Source organism: Bombina bombina, chromosome 2, assembly GCF_027579735.1.
Source record: "Bombina bombina isolate aBomBom1 chromosome 2, aBomBom1.pri, whole genome shotgun sequence".
In the NCBI taxonomy this organism is placed as follows: Eukaryota; Metazoa; Chordata; class Amphibia; order Anura; family Bombinatoridae; genus Bombina; species Bombina bombina.
Genome location: NC_069500.1, coordinates 585,621,570 through 585,635,854, shown reverse-complemented (window position 1 = coordinate 585,635,854; position 14,285 = coordinate 585,621,570). Strand labels below are relative to the sequence as shown.

The 14,285-nt window shown below is 34.2% G+C and overlaps 1 long non-coding RNA gene across 1 annotated transcript; it reads right to left on the bottom strand.

Moving 5' to 3' along the window:
- Positions 1 to 562: 562 nt before the first annotated feature.
- Positions 563 to 13,378, bottom strand: LOC128647912 (uncharacterized). Its single transcript, XR_008400454.1, has 2 exons — positions 13,187 to 13,378; positions 563 to 1,515 (listed from the first exon to the last, which is right to left on the bottom strand). It is a non-coding gene; the product is annotated as an uncharacterized LOC128647912 (long non-coding RNA).
- Between the last annotated feature and the right edge of the window lie 907 nt (positions 13,379 to 14,285).

The following is a 14,285-nucleotide window of genomic DNA, read 5'->3' as shown; positions in this document are numbered from 1 at the left end:
AAATTATTATTTTAAAGTTTATCACTATAACATAATCACTTGGATATATGGTGAATTTAAAGGGATAAAGTATTTCTTTTTTAGTTATGCATAGTATATATATATATATATATATATATATATATATATATATATATATATATATATATATATATATATATATACATATATATATCAACAATTAAACAATGGATTGCAATTAGATTTTAAAATAAATAAAGTTTTGAAGTCATTTAAAAATGAGAATAATGTGTTTCAAAGCCAAAGTAGTCCAGGGACAAACCCATTAACAACACCACTGTATACATGTACATGGTCTCATTTGCTGTGTTCTATTGTTTTCATGAATCTACAGTACAAGTCTAATGTTATTACTTTTGCTATCCACTGCCAGGGATTTGTTTACTACTTTGCTGTATTAACTACACGAGCTTGTGGAACTAGTTAGTGCAGACATTACTTTGTGTCACCTCCTTAAACAGTGCTGGCACATCAGTCCCTCTGAGGGGGGGGGGGGGGAGTAAATAAAAAGTTTGCAGAGCTAAAGAACAATTATAGCAGACAATATGTATTATTTACTATGCTTAATCAAACACTTTACAGAAGATTTAATATCATATATCATACCCTTGTAAGCATACAACATGTTGTAACATTTGTGAAAGGAAAGTTTGTATAGCTTGGTTTATTTGCCATATACTTTTAATATGTCAAATGTTTAAGTCTCCACTTAAAGGAATTCTGAATAATAATTTACAAGTCTGTGATTAGCTATGACTTATATGCAACATACATCAAGGTTTAAAAACTTTACGTGAACTTTAAGTAAATACACTTGACTGTATAAATATATATGAGGTACGTATGGGTATTTGTTAGAAGCTCTTTTCATACAAACAATTGTATGTGACAAGAGGTCATCCCTTAATGCTAGAGGAAAGGAGATTTCATCTTTAACAAAGAAAACAATACTTCACAGTCAAGTCGTGAGCATTGTTTAAGAATTTTAGGGAGGAAGGTATTACTACACACCTTTATGCACTGTAAAAGGAAAAATATAGTATCTGAGCTTATAATACCTAGTGCAATTATTAGTCATATTGGACATATGCTTCATTATAAAGGCAAAACTCACATGGGATCTGAGAAGGTTTATCTTGAACTTTTTTCTTCAACCTCGTCTATTATTTTACTATATTACTACAATTGTTATTTTTAAACAAACATGCAGAATTAACATAATATTTTGGCTTAATAATATATACTAATATCTAGGACAGAGTTCAATTTGCACATTTCAGCTTGATGTTGATTTAGATTCAAGAGATTTCCTTAACGCAATCCATTATTTTTTAATGACACTAAAAAAATAAATAAAATAATGCACATTAAGTGGCTTGGACTATAAATCCACCAATCACTAAAAAATCATACAGTAAACTTTCTCTTCGACATATTGAGTCTGTTTCCAGTTTTCTGCAGCCTTATAAGTTCTCTTCTTTCTTCTTTTCAAATCTTAAAATAAAAAGAAAAAGAAACGTAGGTTACAAATCAATAATAAAAAAAGTTTTAAAATAATGTAGCAAACTTCTAATATTTCCATACAAATAAAATGTTAACATTTGATCAGTACATTTTGAGTATATTATTTCTTTAAAATGTGCAGTATATTGGTAAAAAATTAAAAATTAAATACAATTATATATATATATATATATATATCACATCTATATTTCTTTGACTAAATTGTTTCATACTACACCTAATAACCTCAATACAAATATTCTATATTTTTATATAATGAACCAAGACAAACATTAAAAGCTTGGAGAAAAAAAATGCTGCAATGTTTTGCTATGATTAGATTTAAAAGGTTACTAAGCAATTGCCTAAAATGTAATCTAAGGACTGATAACGTAATTAAAGGTTAGCAAAACTTAATATTTTACCAAGCACAAACATTGATAGATTTAAAGATGAGGGATACCCTGAAAATCTTATTAATAGAAAGTTCAGGCTGCAGCAGCACTGTGTAAAAAGATTTTTATTTAAGCCAAAAAGTTAATACAACGTTTCAGACCAACTGTCCTTAATCATGTACATGATTAAGGACAGTTGGTCCGAAACGTTGTATTAACTTTTTGGCTTAAATAAAAATCTTTTTACACAGTGCTGCTGCAGCCTGAACTTTCTATTGATTATTGGGTTTTTGGTATGGACCCTGGCAGCTTGCACGGATAAACAACCTCACAGAGTGCTGAACAGTAACCTGCTGCTGAAAATCTTATTAAAGATAGCTATTTAAGAGCAAGGAATATTAACAGAAGAGAAATACTGATACCTAGTGTAACTAAAAAACAACCAAAGGGAACTGGCCTAAAATGCCCTGCCTTCATTACCCAATACAACTCAGAACATGAGTGATTAGACAAACATTGAACAAACATTGGCCTATAATATAAAAAGATCCCTATCTAAAGATAATCTGGAAAAGAATCCCAAACTAGTCTATAGGAGCGCACCAACTCTCAAGCAAAGGTTAGCTCCTAGCAAGGTAGCGGTGTCCAAAAAGAAAAGCCTACATAGTTCAAATCAAAGTAAGACAGTGCTAGTTAACAAGGGCAAAATAGGATCATATACATGCAATAAAAGTCGTTGTTACATGTGCAATCATATTTCACATGGCTTTAAAAACATCATATGTCATACCACAGGGGAAATTATTGATATAAAAACACACATTAACAGTGGTACAGACTTTGACATCTATGTTTTAAACTGCAAGTGTGGCCTACAATACTTAGGCCGTACCTGCAGAAAGATTCGCACCAGATGGAGCGAATACTCTAGAAACATCAAAAGCTGTTGTAGGAAACATGGTGTCTCCAGACACAGTACCATACAACACAATGGCAACAAAAATTGTTTCCAGATTACACCTTTAGAAAGTATCCCTAGCTTTGTGGCATATAACAGATACACACGTTTACGCCAGAGGAAAACATACTGGATCTATCGTTACCAGTCACTGTTTCCCTCTGGCTTAAATAAAGTGATTGATCTGGCTGCATTTTAGATATCAATCAGATATCAAATTCTAGTGTATGATTCTTTTGATATAGTTGCAGAACCTGCAAGTTTAGGAATATGGATATTAGGTTATATTTGGTTTGTTTTTGTATTAGTCACCTATATCGATCTATCACGCTCCACCTATAGTACAATAACAGAATCAGAATGGGGGGACATTAACAGATTAATACTACACATGTATGTTATATAATATACACAAGGACGTGATTTTATCTATAAATTTTCCTACATTACATCTATCAAGAATAGTTCACAAGTAGTAGGCACTATAAGGATTAGAATTTATTTATCACCATATTTTACTCTATCATTAGGGATGCATCACGTAAATATAATCATATAATTATATAATATGGCTTATCAGAATCACTTCTAAAAGATACAGAATCATTCACTAAAGTAATTGCTATACATTAGCATCAATTGAGTAAGAAAACATAACAGTTAAAATAAGACAACATAGGTTATTACACAGTGATTGTTTACACATAGCACTATCTATGCACATTATTAAACACAAATGATCAGAATCACTTCTAATAGATACACACACACACACACACACACACACTAAAGCAGCCAATGGCCTCTAGTTATCAAGCCGTCAACCGCAAATACGCTGGAATTCCGCAGCGTATTTGTGGCGAGGCTGATTTGCCATAGTTATCAAGCCCTACAGCCCGGCAAAAGTAAAATTTAGTGACGTAACATACGATCCGCCGGACTCAGTCCAACACAGATCGATGGTTACATCACTACAGATGTTCCGAACACAAGTTCGGCACAATCTGACTACTTTTGGAAGTTATCAAAGAACAACCAGGTACGCTCGCCACTATTCCAGCCCAGCGTACCTGGTTTTCAATCCGCCGCCCTGGAGGCGGCGGATCGCATATGAATCAATGGGAATCTGACAGCAGCGAGAGCTCATGTTCGCTGCCCGATACCCCATTGATTTGTATGGGAAGTGTCTGCACTAACATGTACCCCGAGTCTAAACACCCCTAATCTGCCCCCCTACGCCGCCGCCACCTACTTTATACTTATTAACCCCTAAACCACCGCTCCCGGACCCCGCCGCAACTATAATAAATATATGAACTCCTAAACCATCGTTTCTGGACCCCGCCGCCACCTACATTATACTTATTAACCCCTAATCTGCCACCCCCTATACCGCCGCCACCTACATAAAGTTATTAACCCCTATCCTGCTGATCCCAGACCCTGCCGCAAATAAATTAATTGTTTAACCCCTAAACTGCCGCACCCGGAGCCCGCCGCCACCTACATTACATTTATTAACCCCTATCCTGCCCACCCTACACCGCCGCCACCTACGGTACATTGATTAACCCCTAATCTACCCCCCCTACACCGCCGCCAATATATTAAATGAATTAACCCCTAAACCTAAGTCTAACCCTAACCCTAACACCCCCATAACTTAAATATTATTTAAAATAATCTAAATAAATATTCCTATAATTAAATAAATTAATCCTATTTAAAACTAAATGCTTACCTATAAAATAAACCCTAAGATAGCTACAATATTATTAATAATTACATTGTAGCTATTTTAGGGTTTATTTTTATTTTACAGACAACTTTGTATTTATTTTAACTAGGTACAATAGCTATTAAATAATTAATAACTATTTAATAGCTACCTAGTTAAAATAACTTCAAATTTACCTGTAAAATAAATCCTAACCGAAGTTACAAATACACCTAACACTACACTATCAATAAATTAATTAAATCAATTAACTACAATGATCTAAATTAAAATACAATTAAATAAACTAAACTATATTGCAAAAACAAACAAACACTAAATTACCAAAAATAAAAAAATATTACAAGAAGTTTAATCTAATTAAACCTAATCTAACCCCCCTAATAAAATAAAAAAGCCCCCCAAAATAATAAAATTCCCTATCCTAAACTAAATTACAAAGTAATCAGCTCTTTTACCAGCCCTCAAAAGGGCTTTTTGCGGGGCATTGCCCCAAAGTAATCAGCTCTTTTACCTGTAAAAAAAAGAAATACAATACCCCCCCAACATTACAAACCACCACCCACACACCCCTACTCTAAAACCCACCTGATCCCCCCTTAAATAAACCTAACACTACCCCCTTGAAGATCTCCCTACCTTGAGCCGTCTTCACCCAGGCGGGCCGAACTCTTCATCCGATCTGGTCACAAGTGGTCCTCCAGCCGGGCAGAAGTCTTCATCCGATCAGAGCAGAAGAGGTCCTCCATCCAGCAGAAGTCTTCATCCAAGCGGCATCTTCTATCTTCATCCTTCCGGCGATGAGCGGCTCCATCTTGAAGACCTCCGGCGCAGAGCCTCCTTCCAGCACAACGGACTATTTATTTTATTAGGGGGCTTAGATTAGGTGTAATTAGATTAAACTTCTTGTAATATTGTTTTATTTTTGGTAATTTAGTGTTTGTTTTTTTTGTAATATAGTTTAGTTTATTTAATTGTATTTTAATTTAGATCATTGTAGTTAATTGATTTAATTAATTTATTGATAGTGTAGTGTTAGGTGTATTTATAACTTAGGTTAGGATTTATTTTACAGGTAAATTTTTAATTATTTTAACTAGGTAGCTATTAAATAGTTATTAACTATTTAATAGCTATTGTACCTAGTTAAAATAAATACAAAGTTGCCTGTAAAATAAAAATAAACACTAAAATAGCTAATGTAATTATTAATTATATTGTAGCTATCTTAGGGTTTATTTTATAGGTAAGTATTTAGTTTTAAAAAGGATTAATTTATTTAATTATAGGAATATTTATTTAAATTAATTTAAATAATATTTAAGTTAGGGGATGTTAGGGTTAGACTTAGGTTTTGGGGTTAATTTATTTAATATATTGGCGGCGGTGTAGGGGGGTAGATTAAGGGTTAATCAATGTACTGTAGGTGGCGGCGGTGTAGGGGGGGCAGGATAGGGGTTAATAAATGTAATGTAGGTGGCGGAGGGCTCCAGGTGCAGCGGTTTAGGGGTTAAACAATTCATTTATTTGCGGCAGGGTCCGGGATCGGCGCGATAGGAGTTAATAACTTTATGTAGGTGGCGGCTGTATAGGGGACGGCAGATTAGGGGTTAATAGGTATAATGTAGGTGGCGGCGGGGTCCGGGAGCGGCGGTTTAGGGGTTAATATATTTATTATAGTTGCGGCGGGGTCCTGGAGCGGCGGTTTAGGGGGTAATAAGTTTGCATTGAACCATGCAAGGTGCTAGATGCCTGACGAAACGGCAGTTGCCGAAAAATGCGTTGCAGATAGGGGGTAAAACTTGGACACCCCTATTTTAACTCACTGCTTTTGTTTTTAATGTGTTGTTTTTAAATAAACAATTTTTAAACTTAAGCACAGTTCTAGCACCTTTGTTTTTCCCATTTGAATGCTACACGGTTTGAGCTTCATATCCTTGGATCTTTCTTGTGATTCAAATGGCTGAGCAACACCTAGAGAGAGGGTGATCTGATAGACCCTGAGATATCAGCACATCACTACCAGCACAATGGTGTGCTATTGCCAAATGTGAGTAGTGAGTACCCATTTTTGGATTTTGGTTGCATCATTTCATGCTCACTTTGGTTGATCTGTACATGAGGCGCCCCTCTGTTTTGTGTTTCACTTCATAGTTTGGTTCGGATTCATCTGTGAAGTGGAAAGCAGCCACCTATACCTTGATATCCAGCGAGGCCCTTTGAATAGTGCAGAACACAGATTCTTTTGGGACTATTATTGCATAACTGTTTGCTAACAGATTCATTGGGCTCCATGTACGAAGCAGCGAAAGCTGCTCCGGAGCCTTTGCGGGGCAGGTTCGCATATGCGAGCCTGCTTCCCGCAATGTAAGAAGCAGCGGTCATTAGACCGCTGCTTCCTACACCCTACGCCACCTCTTAGGTGGCGAAGCAGAATCACCGAGAGCTCGCTCGCTCTCGGTGATTGACAGCCCCTTCAGTCGCGTGATTGGTCGCGCGACTGAAGGGGCGGGCATTACACACTCCGCTGAGTGTGTAATGATACATACGGGCAAGCGGATCAATAGATCCGCTGCCCGTGTGTAGCGGAGGCGGGCGGACAGCTTTGCGAGTTAAGAAGCTGTCCGCCCGCCTCTTAGTACATGGAGCCCATTGTTTGTATTCCTCATTGAGATAAGATCTATTATATCTGTTTAAATATTTATTTCAATATTACCACTTGGACGCCCACTCAATTGGTTTGTTTTAGTATTTTACCACATTGTTTAATTCATTTTAGCGTTTTAACTAGTGTGGTTTCCTTTAAGGGCTCAATTTATCAATCAAGGGCGGACAGTGGTGTACATATTCGCTCCTGTCCGCTTGAGCTCTCCTCTGGTGGGCAGCAATCTAACAAGATCTTTCAAAAGCAAATATAATTATTCTTCTTTGAAGCCTAGGGTAAGACTAAAAACAAATTATGGTGTAGATTCTAATCTATTGTTTGATGGGATTTCGACTGGAAAAAGACACTTTTTGGTTTTTAACGCTACCACAATAATGTTTTTTCTTCTGTTCCTCTGAGTCGCAATCACATCGTCTTACAGAAAAATGCCCTGTTTTAACGTGGAGCCCAAAATCCTCTCTGCGATTACAATCCATTTTCTCAATAACTTTCAACAGGTTTTTAAGACCATTTTACAATTCAACACCTAAAAACACTTGATATAGTTTTTTTTTTTTTTTTTACATATTTGCTATTCAAAGACAATTTGGAATAAATATATTATGTTGCACATGTGCAAGACACCTGAAAAATCCACAAATTACTTTTTAGAGCTTTATTTGCATATAAGGTTAAATTGGTTAAAGCTCAATTCATCACTATTGTATAGTTTGTCTGCAGTGGGCAAGACACACATTTACATATTTATAGTTATTTAATATGTAATTTTACTAAATTAGAAAATAGAAAGCATGACCTCAACATCTAGAAATGGCGTGTAGAAGTCACTTTCTGTAACTAGTAGCTCACACTCGCATTGTCATGATTGTCAGTTTCGGTATAGACAGTCAGCTTTATAAACAAGCTTTTATAACACATGACAGTTCAGCTTTCCAGTTTTTGTGACATTATTGAAATTTCATGCCACAAATGCGCAATCCCATTTGAAATCCTGATCATGAAGGCTCGGCTCATTTTAAAATTCCATTTGAAAGCCTGAAATTTTTCTGCTTTGTTATTGCAATAGAATGTTTTTTTTTGGTTTACAGTGTGAGAACTGTTAAAATCCAGTTTTAGAAAATAAAATAAAATTGTCAACACTTCCTTGATTTCAGAAATATATCTCACCAAACCGGGAGTAGGTGCTTTCTCTATCAATAACTGAAAATACTGAAAAAACAATACTTATAAAATATTAAAAATGTCAATGTAATCATTGAGCAAATGTGTCCAGTAACAAGTATTTAACAACTGAAAACATTTTCTCAGAAACCTTTCTATTAAAAACTTGCTTGTGGCTGTGAGATTTTAGTGCTCTCGGCAGGGCCCTCTACCCATTTGATCCCTATAAATGTTACCTTTTATAACGCCTGTGTTTATAGCGCTGCAGAATCTGTTGGCGCTCTACAAATAACCGATAATAAGAAGATAATAATTTTAGTGACCAAATCAATTTTAGATTGTAATCACGTAAAAAATAAGTTTCCCATACTGGCCAAAACCAACCGAGTTATCGGGAGACAATATCATAAAGTTTGGAATTGACACTTATTTTAGGGACATGCTTAATACAGTTAAACATTAGTACTTTCAATCTTTTTCCGTTTCATTTAATTAATAAGGCTGGTTATATTTGCTGCAGTTATTAAATTAGTCAATTGTTTTACTGGAAAAATGAAACCACACATAAAAAACTAAAAAAACAACAATTTTGGAAACAAAAAGCTAAAAGCAACTAGTTAAAGGGACATGAAAGTCATAATTAAACCTTTATGGCTCAGATAGAGCATGCAATTGCAAACCATACCTAAACAGACTCAGAAGGTGCAATGCACTAATGGGAGCTATCTGGTGATTAATAGCTACAAATGTATGTCTCTTGTCATTGGCTCGTGAAATGTGTTTAACTAGGTCCCAGTAATGCAATGCTGCTCTGGAGCTGACTTTAACTATATGGTTAACCCTTATTATTGCATGCATATAACCAATATATTAAAACATTTTCCTTTTGCATTTTTATGTCTCTTTCAATGAAAACACTAAAGACTACATTCCTTAAAAATAAATATGTTTAAACATGTCTTTATCATATATATATATATATATATATATATATATATATATATATATATATATATTAGTGAGATGAATAGGGTCCCTGTAGTAAAGTTAATTTATTTTAGACACACTGAACAAAAATAAATTCAAATGATTATGTAAGCAATTATAAGTATTAAGTCAGGCAAGGTCATAATAACATGAAAGGACTGAAAATTCTGTGCATTGGGAAATACTTGAAAATAATAGTACTATAATAATAGCTTATCATGTTTGCCCTGCATCGCAAAATGCAGACAACATACGCTGTCGGCATTTAACATTGCACAAGCATTTCTCGTGAAATGCTTGTGCAATGCCGCCCCCCTCACATTCGCGAGCAGGGGGTGTCAATCATTCTGATTGTATCTGATCAGGATTATTGCAGTCCACCGCTGCTTCTTAAATCCTGTTTCCGGCAAGCTGAAAGGCTTGCGCGTAATAGGCAGCACCCACTGCTTGATAAATGTACCCCTAAAAGTTAACACTTATTTTGTCAATATTTAAACAACTAATGAAACTTTAAAACATACATCTACAAGTTATTCTCAGACTAATCTTTTCTTTAAATGCTTCATTCTATCTTGCATTTATTTAGCATTTAATGTCCGTTTAATGTAAATAAATGTGTATGTATTTCTGTCATGCCACAATAATTGTTTTCATTCAAATTATATTTAAATAGAAGATTTGACATTTAATAGCACATAAAGAGTCTTAGATCCTTAAAGCTAGATAAGTGTAGGGTGGGGTTGCCAAGGACTTTAGTGAAACTAAAAATAAAAAAAATGTTTTCCTTTAGTAAAGCACAACCCCCAGGCCTCAAAGCTACACATTATCATTTACATGATCTTTATCCCTGAAGAAATATAAAGCTTTATTTTTATTTGAAAGCGGTCTTGCTTTTTCAAGTTTCAGCAATAAATACAAGATGAATTCTAGCACAGCCCTAATTAATTGAGATTTTTTTCCTTAATTTGATTGCAGGTTATTTTCTATAAAACTGATCAGCAGCCAAGTGTTCTTGTCAATACTTAAAGGGACATGAAACAACATTTTTCATTGTGATTCAGACAGTGCATACAAGTTTAAAATGTTTGCAATTTACTTATATTATCAAATGTACTTCTCATTGTACGTGCACATTTCTGGAGCAGTACATGGCAGGAACCACTTCTGCCACCTACTGTTCTTGCAAATGTATAGTATAAGGTAGCTATAAAACTGCTGCCATATATTGCCCCAGTCACGTGCACCCTCCTACACCTTCCTACCTGCTTTTCAACAAAGGAAAGCAAGAGAACAATTTATGTATTTATTTTTAATTTGACACTATCTTGTTCATGAATGAAATGTTTTGGGTTTTATGTCCCTTTAGCCCCCTTAAAGACAACTGATATACCCTGTACAACGGCTGCCGCTTTCACTCTGAGGGGCTAAATAGTGAAGCCCAAGACCACGCTGTTGACAAATGCCTTATGGAGTGAATCATGTAATAATAGTGCAGCGTGTCACTTCCTGTGAGACCCGTGCTTTTACAGGACTAAAAACCCCTTAACAACACAGCCGTACCCTGGTGGTGCATGTCCTTACGGGGTTAATTGAATATTTAATCATTTTCATTACTGTACACTGTGTGTTCTAGCGAATCTGCTTTATCTCTACAGTCAATAAACTTTTTGAGACAGTCAAGACTGGATTAAAAGTTCAAGTAAAGTTAAGCAGTACTATAAAATATTGAGTAAATTTCCATTTGATTTTAGAAGAATAGATTATACTATACCAGGAGAGATGATCAAGCAAGTCAATTAGTTCCAATGTTAAGCATTTTGCTGGCATATGGTTGCTTGGTCACAATCATTCACTATAAACGTGTTTGCAGGACAATCAATTTTTATTTTTTGCACACAGTTGTTAACTTTCCATATATAGGTTACCAATGGAATACTCTGATATTTACATTCAATGTTGATTATTAAAGGGACATAATACTCATATGCTAAATCACTTAAAAATTATGCAGTATAACTGTAAAAAGTTGAGAGGAAAATATCACCTGTGCATCTCTATGTAAAAAAGAAAGATATTTTACCTCACAATTTCCTCAGCTCAGCAGAGTAACTTTTGTGGAAAAAGTTATCTTCAGCTGCTGTCCAACTGCAGGTAAAAAAAATGAAGCAATGAACTGCAGCCAATCAGCATCAGCAGTGTTGAGGTCATGAACTCTTCTACTGTGAGCTCATGAAATTTCACTTAACTCTCATGAGATTTCATAAACTTCCTTAAACTGAAAAGGGAAATTACAGGAGTGTGCATGAGGCCCACTCCCTTGCCAGTCCCGGGACAGGCATACTGATTTGCTGCTTAAATTCCTTTACAATGGGGTGTGAATACTTAGGATATTTTGAGGTAAAATATCTTTCTTTTTTATATACAGATATTCAGGTAATATCTTCTAGTTAGCTTTTTACGGCTAATAAGGGATACTTATACACCTTCCATCATCTGTTTTGTATTTGAAGAGAACAGGAAAAAGAAAATCATACAAATGTGTCTCATCCTATGTGCCACTGATCAGTGAATATGGGCCAGAAGAGGCCTATTAGGTCAACATAATTATGTTAAAGTCCAGCAGGTATATTATGGGTCCAACAAACTAATACTGTTAAAAAAACAGCTAGCAATAGTAATAATTTAGATATTCCTAATGAATTCAGCTGGTTTCTCAAATTAACCAAAATGTTATCTATTCGTGGGGTTGATAACAATCTTGTAGAAAGTTTAGAAAATTAATTATTTACAAAATTCCATAGACTTTAATAGGGATTTTTTTTTTGTAGAAAATCATTAGATAAACATTTGTGCCAATCAAAGCAATCAATAGGAAAATGAACACTCACATTACCCTGTAGAATAGCACACACAATAGAACACATAGGCAAGAGACACTGCTGCTCCAGAAATTAAATGTACCTCCTATTCATTTACAAAGTCACAGCACTTGCAAAAAAAAAAACAAGCAGAAATGACTTTCAAAATGTTTTGAGATACAGTATGTAAAATATCTCAATATTATAATTGAGATCATGTATACGATATGTTGCATTAAAGGGACATTATACACTCATTTTTTCTTTGCATAAATGTTTTGTAGATGATCTATTTATATAGCCCATAAAGTTTTTTTTAAGTTTTTATTTATAGTTTTGCTTATTTTTAAATAACATTGCTCTGATTTTCAGACTCCTAACCAAGTCCCAAAATTTTAGCAGAATACCTACTCCAGCTTGCTCCTGTTTGTGTAAAGGGTCTTTTCATATGCAAAAGAAGGGGGGGGGAGTATCTTATTTCCCACTTGCAGTGGGCTTTCCAGCTACCATTTCAACAGAGCTAAACTGAGAGCTTTTAAGTAAGTTTTTGAACAGTTTTATCCTGGATTTTTATATCAGCATCTATTAGATGCATTAATATGAAAATTTGTGTATACTGTCCCTTTAAAGAAAGGAATTTTAAAATGTATTACACTTGTTTTTAATAAAATTATAACTGTTTTAAATAAATATATTTTTGATTTACCTGTGCATCAATTATTTATAATATTTATTTTCTGAGTTTTGACATAAATTTAAAGTAGCTTTTACTATGTTTAAATCTTGATCTTCTACATGCACAATTGAACATTTCTAAGTTGAATGGACTAACAGCTTGTTAAACCTTTGTATTCTATGATGTAGCACAAATATACACACACACAAATATATATATCTTACTCCTGTTCCAAAGAAGTCATTTCCGGCTCATTAGGAAGGCAGCCAGCTCTGGTTGCAATGGAAAAGAGAATAAACAATAATAAACATGACTTTTGATAGTGTTTTTGAACAAACAGCAATTCATGCAAAATCATGCAAATGATTTTATGAGACAGAACGTTATATTTTCCATTCAGAGATAAGGTACAGAGAATGATCACACTGTGCAACTATGGCTAGTAAACGTTTTGTTGTCCATGAATGACCAGCCAAAAATGACACAACACCGATACTTCAAAATGTGATGCATGTAGATACCCAACTGTAGATATGAACAGTGCAGTTGTTTTGTTAGAATCTTACTTTATGTTATTACTTCACATGTATCTGCATTCACTGATCACAATTTTAGAGCAAAATAAAATGTATCTGACTCATAAATATATTAGAAATAATAAAAAGCTTGTGAATAACACTTTATATAAATATATCATTGTTTTACACAAATGTCAAACTCCATAAAATATTTCAACGTTAATTTTTAGCTTAATAAATCCGTAATTCAAATATTTAATTTATCAAAGATAGACTATATAACTTTTTATAAAGTAATTAGGAATCGATTTAGGAGTATGCGGAAAGCAGATACATTCAAGTGTTTGTTAGCTTTGTTATCTTAATTGTTTATTATGAATAATGAAATGAGACTCTCTTCCAGATATTTTGCTTTTTTTTTTACATTTTGCCTCAGGGTAGAAGAACTAATCAATACATAACTCGCCTCTACATAATGCACATTAAAACTTTCTTCTTTATTCCTGAAATCTAGTCATTCTTTTTTATTTATTTATTTTTTAACAAATAAACTAACCAATCCAGAGATTAGTACATACTATAAATCCAGAGGATCACTGACCATTTCAGCAAAGTGGGAAATATTCCTCCTAGTGGGAATTATATATCAATATGCAATAATTAATTTCATTTAATTATTTATATAATGCTATTCTCTCAGGGCTCACAGTGCTTTTGTGCATGGCCTATATATAGATGAATTTCAGCACTTAATGTACAATTTTTATCAAACTTTAAAGGAACTGAGCACAAGTACCTTTTAGAA